The sequence below is a fragment of the Rhea pennata genome, chromosome 2, assembly GCF_028389875.1.
Source record: "Rhea pennata isolate bPtePen1 chromosome 2, bPtePen1.pri, whole genome shotgun sequence".
In the NCBI taxonomy this organism is placed as follows: domain Eukaryota; kingdom Metazoa; phylum Chordata; class Aves; order Rheiformes; family Rheidae; genus Rhea; species Rhea pennata.
The window spans coordinates 32,825,713-32,838,295 of record NC_084664.1 but is presented as its reverse complement, the minus strand read 5'-3'; the positions used below and the strand labels follow the sequence as shown (position 1 = coordinate 32,838,295).

At 38.8% G+C, this 12,583-nt stretch overlaps 1 protein-coding gene across 1 annotated transcript in view; it reads right to left on the bottom strand.

Moving 5' to 3' along the window:
* Positions 1–12,542, bottom strand: part of BZW2 (basic leucine zipper and W2 domains 2) — a 58,781-nt gene extending 46,239 nt beyond the window's left edge. The window contains exon 1 of the mRNA XM_062569192.1: positions 12,431–12,542. The gene's annotated coding sequence lies outside the window, so the exon portion shown is untranslated. The remainder of the gene's footprint in view (positions 1–12,430) is intronic.
* Between the last annotated feature and the right edge of the window lie 41 nt (positions 12,543–12,583).

The window sequence follows — 12,583 nt, the reverse complement described above, 5'->3', positions numbered from 1 at the left end:
GCTAGAAGCCAGAGCAATTAGGTCGTTGCTTCACTAATTTGTGTCTGTTTTTCACTATTAGTGTCATGCATTAACAGCATAATGGCATTATAAAAAGCTAGCAGAAGTTACAGATTCATACATACATACATATATATATATAAATTATAATATAAAGGACACCTAGATTCCCCTAAATTCCTGATTGTACTATCATTATGTAACAGAAGGGACAACCTGGGTCACTGAAACTAGTTCCCTCAAAGTTGTAAGCCACCATACAAGAGCTAAATCCAGACACATAAGAGAAAATTAGAAATTGATTGCTTTATTCTGCAGCCAGAAAGTCTTGTATTACTTGAACTTTCCGTATTATCCACGAATGTTAGTATCATGACTACACACATCACTGCCTGAGGAGATAGTCCTGCATTTGTGGAGTGAGGTAGTCAGTGAAGGAAGAGGAACAGGAAAAAGATCAGCCTTTTCTACAGATCAGTTAGCTGGTGTAGTTTTATTCAATAGATAGCCAGTTCTCATAACTGCCAAAATACCAGATGCTGGGGGGACATACAGAGGAGAACAGCGGTGGTGACCAAGGAAGATCAGAAACAACAGCAGAAATTCAAGATGACAATGCCCCCAAAATCCCCTGAACAGGAGCAGATGAGCCATATTTAAGTCCCTTTAAGCAAGGAAAGACATGCTGCTATCCACCCGTAGAAGCTCAAAATCTTTGGTACTGCTCAGTAGTAAATTTGATATCAGTAAATCAATTGTCATGATTGTCCTTATGGAGGCTTACAGCACTGTGAAGCAGTGGCTGCTGTATACATTACAAATTACAGCAACACACAGGAGGTTGAAGGCTCTGACCATGGTGTAGCTTCCAAAATAGAGCCCAAAATGCACGGAAGAAACAAATCAATTAATCCTACTCTATCAAATCTTACTTGGCAAATCAATCCTGCTCTACTTCAGATGGGATCAGACAAACACCACGTCAAAATACTCCTAAATTAAGTCCATCTATCAGCAAGCTGCTGAGGAAAAGGGCATTTCTGCCCCCTCCCATTCACTTCCAGCCATGTATTTCCACTCCGATGCTGGCATACTCCTGGATCATCTGCTCACTCCATAGGCCAACTCTCTCCCTTGGCTAACTTTTTGCTCTTATCTTCCCGAACTAACTTAACATCAGGTCAAATGACAACCTGTGCCAGTGCAAAGAAAGGCAAAAAAATGCAAAGCCAATGAGCACAGCTAACCTTTAGGCTGTCTTAACCAGCATCATGAAACTATACCCTACATTTAAACTGCCAAGCTAAAAAGACTGTTTCAGCCAAGCCAATTATTTCCTCCTGAAGTAGACAGGAGCATGTAGATAACATTTTACCCCATTCAACCATAGAGACAGAAAATTCCAATTGAGAGTGGTAACATTTACACTACAGCTGTTTCTGAAGTGCTTATATGTCTATACACTGAAACTGTGAAGTGAGAATATCTGTAAATCAACTCAGTTTGGTGCAAAAACTGACAATTTAATTCATTTTATTAGTTGGCAGGACCACTACCTATCTCACTGTTGCTCATTATAGCCCACAATCAGGTATGCTAAAACTACATATTTACTTTTTCTGACTGAACAGACAACTGACAGAACCCAAAGATGGGATTCATTTGACCTAACTTTAAAAGTGACTGACAAGAGATGTATAAATCTGACCTTGTGATCCTTGCCTCTCTTTTCAGTCAACAGAGAAACGTAAGCATTTCCAGAAAAGAGTTTATCAAAAATATTTTATTTTCCCACCCTGGAGTAAGATCTTAAAGGAGACTCTGGTAAACAGCTTCGGCTTTAGACATTTTTTAAATATTTGAATTAGACCAGATAGATCCTACCATAAATCTCCAACCTCTTCCAACAGTTTCTACAATGTTACAAAGGAAATTATCAACAGTAAATTTACAATCTTCTTGAATAGCTCAGTGATAGCTAAAAACATTTCAGGCAGAATAAGAGTTTAATTACACAGTTAAAATTAACAATAGTACAATTACCAATGGTATACTATTCAATTCTGTAGTTAATTCAGCAGGTTTCATTGTTTATCTTTCTTAAATCATTCACAGAATTTCCATTGTTCACTGAGATGTTTCAAAATCCAGTTTACCACAAACATGTTTACAGAATAGGCTCAGTCTGAGACCACAAGAACCCACCCTCACCCAACCCAGTTTCTGAAGTTAAAAGTTAGTGCAAGAGTTACTCATTTCTAACTCTTGCAGCACAATGACTAAAGCAGGTTCAATATCTTTAATGGGCATGAACATCACTATCCTAGCCAACCTTGCTTCCTTTAATAGAAAAAGCATACATATGGTTTGCAGTTGTTTGGCCTGTATTAATGTCAACTCAGTACAACGATATTTGACATTATTAATCAGGAAATTCATTTTATTCTTTAAAGTATTATTGCTCATGTAATGAAAAGATCACTAGCAGCAATCTGTTCCTGTAGACAATAAAGTTTCCACACGATATATGTGTAGGTATATAAAGAAAGTATACACATATAAAGAAAGTAAGAATGCAAATAAAAGCTATCTTAGATTTTTAAAACTCATTTCCTACAAGAAAGCAGGATATTAAGAAATTAAAAGGTTTATTAATGAGGCAGCTAATACAAAATTCTCCCCCCTCTTAATTGAGGAAACACTATGAAAAGCTTAGTTGACTTTGAGATTTTGGAAAAGACATCTGTTAACCCAGGGCTCTTGAACACAGGTTTCTAGAATGGATTTTATGAAATGATACTAGCTTTCAGTGAAAAGGGGACATATACCTTTCAGTGCTACATCGTGTATGCTTTTGAAAGAAACAGAAGCTTTTCAAAAGCCAAACACTGAAAGTGTTATCAGTTGCTGTATCTATCATACTACAAGAAAAATACACTGTTTCTAATTTAGAAAAGTTAACAGTTGCTAAAATCCTAAAACACAGATGTCTTTAGTCAAACCCTCAAAGTCAGTAACTGACTGTTACTGCCCATGCAGTCCAGCCCCAGCACATGTGCTCCCCATCCTGAATGCTTCTCTGACTAGCTTGATACACTTCATAGGGCTGAGAAAATGAAAATGCTGGCACATGTTCTTTGCTAATGGAAAGGTGGCAGCAGTGCTAACTAAATATATTTTAAAAATCTAAAATAAAAGAAACCAGATACTCAACATAATTCCCAATCAAGGGCTTTGTTGTAGTTTTTCCTCTCTATTCTTGACAACACTGCAAGGCTATTCCTCTTTTTTAAATATTGAGAGAAAAAAAGAGTTGATATTTCACATTATATGTTGCTATGAACATTACTGAAAACATTGATTAAGCTAGGTATTTAATAACCTACCAGCCTTGTCATTACAGGAACTGAGTAATTTATATCAGGATTATATATATATATATATATGTAAGTAAGTAAGTAACAAAGATGTTGAAAAGAATAAATAGACTAACATCCTGGTCTGCACTAGGGAAACAATGTCCTCTCACCCACCAACAACTTTTTGTTCTCCCTCAGTTTCAAAGGATTTTTTTTTTTGTCTTGTCTCCTCATGCCATAAAAATTGCTCTTGTACCAGGTCAAACTGAAAAAATATTTTGACCAAAGGACCACTTGTCAACAACTGTTTAAACTGACAGCACAAGACAAAGATAAATGGGAAAGAATCAGACCTTCCCACATCCAAGAAACAAAAACTCTTTGGGGGAGAGGGCATTAAGCTATTAAATCCTAATCCGAGCATCAAACAGGTTATCCCTGAAGTCTTTGGAAACACTTGGCTTCAGAAAGGCATGGACCACTAGTGACCATTGTCACTGCCTCAGAGGGGAAAAAAAAGATTTGTAGGTTATGATTCTCACTTAGTTATGCTGCATTGATGACAAAAGAGTCATAAGAGACTGCTATATAGATGAAAGTTCAAGAATCACACACCTCCATCATAGGAGAGTGTGATAGTCTGATACCTCACCTATTTAGAGGTGCAGGTCACTTAGCAACCAGTCCATTCTCATAACTGAGGATCTTGGAGGCACAATAGCAATGCAAATAAATTAAGTGACATACTATAGTAATACACATTGGGAAGAAGGAATTATGACTTTCCAATACACACTAATAGTACTGTAGACACTGTAGCAGAAATAAACAAATATTTAAAATACAAAGCCCTTTCTTGGCTCCTTCGGAAACGTAAATTCTGAGTATCTTTTCCTTTCTCTAATTCGAGGAAGAGTCAGTTGATGAAGTTAAGCAAAACAAGAAAACCAAACTCAAAACCTCACAAAAAAACTCATCTACTTATCTCAGCACAGGAGAAGTAAATGTGTTCCCATGCTAGGAACAGAGCTGAGACTGATACACAGAAGGATGGATCTCATGGGCAGAGCCAAGGATTCAGGAGGTCCTGGGGACATGCCTTCATCTTCCCCCACCTAGATTCTTTATAAAAGGTTGACTTGTCCTTGAGTATCTAAAACAAAGGGCACACCTTCTTTATCTAATTTTCCCTCCCTCACTTGAGGTATAAAATGGTAGTCAAAACAAAGGACAAGCTTTCTATCTGCTAATGCTCAGAAACATGTTGCTAAGATTTCATACTCTGAGCCTTACTGCAAAAACTAATTAATGCATAACTTGAACGGACTGAACGAATTTTCTCTCTAAAAACATTTCCAGAGAAGTAGGGGATTTTATTTATGCAAATAAAACTTAAAATTGAAGGATGACTTAAACTTGCATATTGCAAACTGTCAAAATGTTTAAACCTCCTTTTCTGCATGATTTTAAAAAAATTGTATTTCAATAGTGGTTGTTACAATGAAGCATAACCCCAAAGCCATACTTAATTGTTCTGTCTGTAGTAGTTAAAGGAGTTGTAGAAGAGTGTAACTCATTGGGATTCAAGATTCCTGTTTCCTTGACTGACCCTTCAGTTCCAGACTGTCTAGCATTTTCCTTGCATGTCTGTCCTCAATCCTAACTCTCACCAGTGATAATCCCTCTTTCTTACAGGCTGACTGAAACCAACAACCTCTGTCTGCTATTATGAATCTGCAATAGCTGCAACAATCTCTACACAGAACTCCCACATCCGACATAAGAGTCAGTGCAACAAAGCATGGCTTACAGAGGTCTCCAAAACATGTCTATGTATGAGGTACTCAATAAATTTTACAAGTCTTACGTAACATTTTAGGTGAATGTTTCTGCTAAACCACACTTTTAATTCCAGATGGTTATGAAGCATAGAAACAGTTACTTATAGACAAAATCTCTATTGCGGTAAGAATTAATAGTAATTCCTGACAATATTTTCCTGCTTTCTAGGAATTTATTTTGACAAAGAAAAATACAGAACTCAAAAGATTATTCATTCTATATGAAACACTTTAAGGATTCTTTTGTACTATATAAAATATACTTGTTGGTAAAAGCATATCTGAAGTCAAAGTGGGAACAAGGCTGAGCAACATACATGTTACCACACATATCAACAAACACCCAAGTTTCAGCTTGAGACCGACTAGCTTACCTCTGAACTACTTTCACTTTGCCTAGAAAGTATACACCAAAAATACCCTGTTCTCACAATCTGATCCATGTGAAGTGCCACTTGCAGCTCTTCAACCTTACTGCAAAGTTGTGGTCCAAGCCAGACTGGGCTTTAAGAGCAGTATGTTATAAATACATGATTTCCCTTCATTTTGCTTGTTCTGTAACATGACACTTACAAAAAGGCCAAAGCTAGTAAAATTACTTGAAGTCAGTGAATATTTTTACCTTGAAACACAGGTGTTTCATTCTGCTCTCTACAGTAAACAAGAGAGTTCTGAGGTGCACTACGCTGACTTAAGGATGACTGCCATACCCCTGTACTTACCAACACCACTGGGCTCTTTTTTTATTTTGCTCTTTATTTTGGATGGGCTTTTTATTTTTACTTTTGTCACCTCTTACATAATCCACAATTAGATTTAACAAGTATGGTACAACAAATTCAGAAGGGTTTGCAGGCATTGCAGAATATTATTGCACTCCACATTTTCTCTCTCTAGAGAGAAGCAATAGATTTTTCCATCTTCCTCTTGCATAACAGTGTTAACTAAAGTACTCAACGATCATTAAGAGATATTTTAAATTAACAAAATTTAATTTACTACGATAAATTGCTACAGTTAAGGGGAGAACTAGTATTTAATCAACGACTAGTGACATGGAAAAAGACCAGTAACCAAGTTCACAGTTCAACGGGCAACCATGGCAGTTCACAGGTGAAATTTACTGTGTATGACATACAGAATTATTTTTACTTGTAGGCTCAGGCAGTGAGATAGACACAGATGATTGTTTCTTGCCTTATGTACCACATAAATGTAAGAATTCTTCAACTTGAACAAGAGGAATGAAAACACAGTAAATAAGCTGAGAACCATAAAAAAAAATGAGGATGCACGCCAATCAATATGTACTTGATAACACAGAATCATTCAATGCATAATCATATTCATTTGTAGAAGTTTACTTAAACTTCTCTTAAATTAAAAATTCACTCTTAGAGTAGGTCTAATTAGATATGTTTATACCCAACTGCCTCTACCACTTCTGATCTGAAAAAAGGTTTGATAGTCACAGGTGGAAACTGCCTCAAAAGTCTCCCATTGGCATCACTGAATTACAACTACCGAAACAAAGATCTGAAGGATTTTTTTTTTCAATGTTGCACTCACAATTCCAAAAAGGTGGAATAGGGCCTAAATATATTGCATATTTTTTCAATGTCCTTCTACGTGGAGATAAATTTACCTTATAGTTTATATAATTTTACTTCCTTTACATTTCTGAAGTTTTTAAGTTATGTTAATAACGTCTCTCCAAAAAGATATTACGAATCAATTCTTATAGAATTGCTGTAGTAATACATAACCAGCTTATGAGTCACCAGTTGCAAAGCATAAATGGGAAAGAACGTACTCTTGCAAAGGTGCTTAGCTGGCTGGCTAATACACGCCAGTCAGTGAACACCTCTCAGCCCTTATCAACAAAAAGCTGCTTGTATTCCATTTGTTCCATTACAATTATAATAAAATTGAAGTATCCACCTACATGGAATTCATATGTATAAAACAAATTATTTTAAGGTTGGCTTTTTCTTTTTTTTTTCTTTTAAAGAAAAAGGAGTATGATGACCTGAAGGCACATATTAAAAAACAAAGAAAGATCCATTGTTTGAGAAAGTTGGTTATGTCAAGACCATCCACTTACAGAACAAACAATTAAGAGAATATGAAATCAGCCTGCAGCACAGTAAATTTTTTTTTCTGAATTACAGATCTATTGTTGAATACACATATGAAGCCAGGTATGCACACAATTGGTCTTAGTATGAAAACAATGGTATTTTTTTAAAAAAAGACATTTTTTTGCCAAATAGTGCAAATGTGCATTTACCCAAGATATTCACAGGACACTCATCATAATAGTTGAATGCCTCAAAATTCACTCTTTGTACACTTAAGCCTAACCTATCTGTGGGAAGATTACATGCAGCTTGCTCCGATACAATTAGGAGTTAAAGATATACACAAAAATAAAAGCATTTGCTCAAAAATGCACTATGTAGCCAATACAAATATACTTGTAGCAGTTCTCTCTATAGATGGTTGCTGCACTGGTATTTCCATATTCTGGGAGCAAAAACACTGAAGCAAGGTCCACTCATCCAGACCAGTCCTAAGAGTAAACCAGCACCATCCTTGCTAAATCAGACTAATAAACCCTGTTGAGAGGACTGCACTGTTACATGAAACTCCAAGTCCTAAACTGGTACTTTCACATTGTACAGCTATGCTGTATTTCTAGCTGGTGAACACAACAAACTTTGGGATCCTAATTTCATTTTTAAAGCATTTGACTAATCAGCTTAATTTCTCCAAAAGGTAACTATACTATATTTGAACAAATTCATTTGTGTATTTTCTTTACTTATCACAGTCCAGATTACCCCAGAAAAAAATACAAATTAACTATATCTTCAGGAACAACATGGAAAGAATTAAATGATAATTTTTCAAACAGAGAATGAAAGCACCGTTAATTTATACCATTTAGACTGTCTGTTCAGCTCACCTCACAATCCTCCTGACCCACCAGTATGAATCAGACAGCCCTCTGGAGGATATTTTTGTTTCCTTCTCACCCCTATCCTTAAGAATCTTTCCCATGTAAGTTATGATTGAAGACAGGGATAGAGCAAGCTCAGGTCTCACCTTGACAGACTTCAGATGCAGCCAAAGTCAAGTGATGGAATTTGCCCCTAAATTCCAAAGTGTGGGGGAAGCCTAATTAATGCAAGGTTCCACAGAGAATCTGTAGGAGATCAACATCTATATTCATGTCTTCCATGAAGAGATAGACACTCTGGTTACAAGAATATCCTGTCACTCAAGGATATACTCATCATGTTCAAACACGTAACAGGCACTTCTGTCCCTAGCTGTCTTCAGTCATTCTTTTGAGATATTTTAATAATCCATCTATTGCTACAAAATAAGATTTAGTAGCATTGACAGATCATATCACAGACCCATATCACAGTAGGTATTCTGAGATCCAATTAGAAATGAAACTTAAAAAAAGAACTACTGTAAAATAAGCATACTTAAGGAATTCAATGATTTAATATGACGCAAATCAACTAAAAAATAATCTATCCATAGATAACAAAAAGAAAGATCAGGTAACATGTAAGGATGTTTCAACCAATAAAGGACCCTTGAACTTGCATGAACTTGAATTCATCCAAATGAGCAATCATATTAGATGCTTCCTTTTGGACTATGATACAGCTGTTAAGAGTGGAGTTAATAGGACCAAAAACCAACAAAGGTTCTGTCTGAAAGGTGCAGCTCCACTTCAAGGATATCCTCTACAGCCCAGGTCCTGCAGAAAACACAACCATCTTACAGAAATACACTTGAGAGCTGTATAGAATGGCTCTTATGAATGGATTTAAGACTTCAGCTTGGCAAAGAAACAATGGGAAGATAATATAGCTCTATCCTACCATGAACTGCAGGTCAAAGGTGATTAGGGAACAATTTTTCATTGTCTCCAGAAACAGGAGCTAGACAGAATTAAATGAAACCATGAAGCAGCAGGTTCAAAAACGAATCAAAGGAGGCAGTTCTTCACACAGCTGTGGAACTTAAAACCACAGGAAGCTGCAGATGCAAGGCATACACAAGTTCAGAAAACCCCTTCAAGAAAACCCCTTTCATAGTATCAAATTCAAAGTTAAATGCAAGGATATCATTCTTGGTTCCGAAAGGGCTTAGCATTGAACCACTAGGAGATAGAAAAATAAGCATGGCAGTATCACTACTTGTTTGATCTGTTCTTATATTCTTCCCTAGACAAAGTGTATGGGGTCAGACCTGGTTTCTGATCACGTGAAGCCCTGGCATATAAACAAGCTGTAAGAATTTTGACCTATGCACTGTGTTGGCAGAACAACATAGTACATTGCCATAATTCAAGCAAGCCTCCAAGACACAAGCTAAGATTAGTCACTTAACTGTATTGGGAAGGGGGCAGCTTGAAACCATTGAAACTTGTTCAGCATTTCCTTTCCCTCTCTTCTGCAACTAGAGATTGAGAGTTTTGCAGTACACTCTTCAAGGCATAATACCAACCCTTGCCCCTTAGCTTGGATCAATAAAGCTTACAGTATACCGAAAGTAAATGTTACTAATATTCAGTGAAAGAATCCTTGCAAGGATCTTGCTCTCTACAGCTACTAAAAAAATCAAGCGTTTAGAATTACTGAATACAATACCCATTATACATTCTCACTACTAGAATCCTACACATTAGAATCAGCAAATGGAAGGGGAAAAATGTTGCTACTTGTACCGGCATCACAAACAAAAGTACAAATAAGCTGAGGATGAAATGAGGAATTCCCTATTTGTAATATTTATCATTTGAAATCTAAACAATACTTAGTTGTGAGAAAGCTAACATTTCCTTCTCCCTCTGTAATATCCAAAACTTAAATTATTAGTTACCTGCAGTAATACCCACAACTTAAATATATGTAAAAGATAAAGACAGCAAATAAAAGAAAATACTGTAAGAGCTAAGACATAATGTTTAAAACCTACATTTTTCAAATTCCAATTTCCTGACCTGATACAGACTTCCTGCATGGTCCTGGAAAATCATTTACTGTCTCCATTCTTCAAATCTTTTATATAAAATGGAGGTAATAGAACTTCATTACTTCATAAGAATTTTGCAAGAATAAATAAAAGATTGTGAAATGTCCACATACTATGGGACTATAGGACCTATAGATAGGTAAAGGGAAGAAATATTTTAAAATAGCATTAAAATATTTTATTAATCCTATAGATGGGGTACTGCTTTAGCCTTATTCACCACTTAGCTCCAGTGAGACTGCCAACAATGATCTTTGCCTGTTTATTCTGTGAACTAGGGTACAATGAGAGCACTTATGACATTCTCATAGCAAAATAAAATAATGCGACGTGCATATATTTGTACAGTCCATGACAGGTTTTGTTCTGGAGTATGAAAGGAGGCTTGTAGGCTTTCTTTTTTTTTTTTTCTTTTTTTTTTTCTAAAAAAAAGCTAATAGTGTTAAAAAGATTGTCTGCAAACCATAATATCGCAAAATTTGTTCTCAGCAGGTAAAATTCACACCCTGCGGCGAACCAACAAGATCACTTAAACCCTAATTACACTCTTCATGATAGAGCCTGTGATGGACTTCCGCCAGCATAACACAGGAATAATTTTTTGGACTAAAGCATAGAAAGCATTTCTCTATCTTGAGATCATCACCTTTAAGTATTTCAGGTATGCCACAAAGTTAAGGGAACCTGGTATAATCTGAAGTTTCAATTTAAGCACACAGCTTGTATCAGTCTCTCTTATTTATACTTGTTGATTCAAATAAATGTACATTCATGTACTTCCATGCTTTTTTAAAAATAGGAAATCAGAATTCATCTATTTTATTAAAATAAAATCATAGTGCATCTGTGTATCCTGGTTTTGTACCCAAATAGTTACAGAGATATGCTGGATTCAGAAAGTGTGCTCTTCTGTGAGTCAGGAAACAACTGGACTTCACTATTTCTGAAAGTCAAGCAATTAACAAAAGTGAAAATATAAAAGAAGATTAGAATTTAAGAAATACTTTCCAATGAATAACTATGACATAACCTGCAAGTACCAAGTGAAGAAAAATATAGTTCGCTGATAACGTTATGCTTTCAACAATTAATTACAGAAAAAGAAATACTTAGGCGTCTTTTTCTAAGGGTGTAAAATATATTTTGAGGAGTAGGCCAAGGGAGAAAAAAGTCACCACTATATGCTAGAGTTCTGCTTTTCTCTCCCTCTCGAATACACTCACTCGGACATTAGGGACACTAAACCTCAGAGCCTCTGTTTCTTGCTCAAGATCTGCAGGATCACTACGCCTACCGAGCTTCAAAACTGGAGGAACGGAAAGTTGGATCTGTAACAAAGATCATTTTTCCACTGGCAGTTTAATTTTAGAAAGGTGCTAACAAAAGGCACAGTTTTAAACACTCCAAACACGTTATTTCCCTTCTCTATTCATCAAACTCTGCTTCCTTTTGGGTGTATGATGTCATGACACAATTAATTCTTTATTCAGCGACTTTAACTAAATAAACAGCTTACCCCCCCCCCCCCCCAGGTAGAGACAAGTACGAATTAGTGTCATAAAAAAGAAACCGAGAATGCCGCCTCCCCGCCCCGAAGCCTTTCCCAGGTGCCGAAGGCGACCAGCAGCGGGCAGGGCCCCCCCGCCCCCTTCCGCCCCCTTCCGCCCCCTTCCGCCGTCCCCTCCTCACGCAAACCCAGCACCGCCTGTTTCGGGAGCCTCGGGCACCCTCTCACCGCGCTAACGAGGCAGCCAGTCCCTCCCGGAGGCCGGCGGAGACCAGGGACACCAGCCCGCCCACGGTGGCGCCTCCACGCGCGCAAGCTCCCCCCCGCCGTCCCCCCCCCCCCCCCCCCCCGCCGCGGGCAGCGCGCGCCCTGCCGCACGACTAACGGTCGCGGCTCCAGGAAGCCGCGAGCGCCGCGGCCCGAGCCCGGGCGCCGGCCGGCAGCAGCGCGGCCGATCGGCGCCCACGGCCGGCTCCCCGGCGCCGCGCAACCGCCTCGCCACCGCCACCCAGGCCCCGCGCCGCAGCCCCCAGCCCGCCCGCAGCCGCCCAGAGCTGAGCGCCGCTGCCGCCCGCAGCCGCGGAGGGCGCGGAGCCCGCCCAGCCCCGCGCGCCCCCCGGGGAGCCCCGGCTGCCGGCCCCGCCGGGCCGCCGCCGCCGCACCTGTCGGGTGGTTGCGCTCTCCGGGAGGGCAGGCGCGGCGGCGGCGGCGGCAGCAGACAATGGAGGAGTGAAGGACAGACACATTGACACACGGGCGCCGCTCCGGCCGCCCCCTCCGCCCGGCCGTACCACGCACGGCGCCTCCGGGGGGGG